Raw genomic sequence first — 1341 nt, 5'->3', positions numbered from 1 at the left:
CCATCCATCCAACAAACCATCCAACCAACAAACCATCCATCATCCATCCATCCATCATCCAACAAACCATCCAACCAACCATCATCCATCCATCCAACCATCATCCAACCATMCAACCATCCATCCATCCATCATCCAACCAACCATCCATCCAACCAACAAACCATCCAACCAACCATCATCCATCCATCCATCCATCCATCATCCAACCATCCATTCATCCAACCAACAAACCATCCAACCATCCATCCATCATCCATCCATCCATCCATCATCCAACCATCCATCCATCCAACCAACAAACCATCCAACCATCCATCCATCATCCATCCATCCATCCATCATCCAACCATCCATTCATCCAACCAACAAACCAACCAACCATCCATCCATCATCCATCCAACAAACCATCCATCCATCGATCTTCTAACCTAGCGGTTCTCAACGTGGGCGGTACCGCCCCCCAGGGGGCGTTCAGAGGACTGCAGGGGGCGCTGGCGGACATTTTTACCAAAGGGCGGCGCTGGGTTGCCTTTGGGGGGCGTTTGGTCGAAGGTAAACTTTACACCTTAAATGCACAACAATACCAGTTTAGACTTTGAGCAACTTGGTAAAACTGTATTGTGTAACATTAAATCATGCCTGGCTGCAACTGTATCGATGGCAGCTCTTCTTCTATTCAGTGTTTGTAGCTTCTATTAGCTCCTGTTAGCTTCTTGGCACAGCTCCTGCTAGTAGCTTCACCGCATCAGTTCAGCGTTACACCGRCTGATGACGTTGCTGTGATTCACTTTGTCTGGTATTTTTGTTCATATGTTTAGCCAGTTCTGTGATCATGTTAAGCAGCAACTTATATTAAAAAGAGTTTTATTGTCCATCTGGATGCTGCAGCTTCCATGGAAGGACAACAGAAAATCGCTCTTGTAAACATGCAATTACTAAAATCACGATACCCTCACTTTGTATCCCTCTGAAAAAAGAACCCATTTAAATAAAGAAATCCGATCTATGTTTTCGCATCCACCTGAATAATGTGTAGTTGCGCCACTGAGCAAAACTCTGAAACAGGAGAAGCGGGACATAAAACGGAGCGACGAACTAGATGTGAATTATGGCATAAAAACAGAGAATCTGATGCTGAACAGTGAAAAATCAACACATGATGTGAAACATGACGATTAGGAGGTGCAGCAGGTGATGAGTGAAGATTACTGATGGTCAATAAACGATAAAATAAATGTAGCAACAGGATAGAAACTAAAGTGGACATAGCAATAAACCAAGAGAGGATAAAACTAATCAAATGAAACTAAATGGAAATGAATGAAGAACAAAATGCA

Source organism: Poecilia reticulata, unplaced genomic scaffold, assembly GCF_000633615.1.
Source record: "Poecilia reticulata strain Guanapo unplaced genomic scaffold, Guppy_female_1.0+MT scaffold_232, whole genome shotgun sequence".
NCBI lineage: Eukaryota > Metazoa > Chordata > Actinopteri > Cyprinodontiformes > Poeciliidae > Poecilia > Poecilia reticulata.
Note: the sequence above shows the minus strand (reverse complement) of the source record.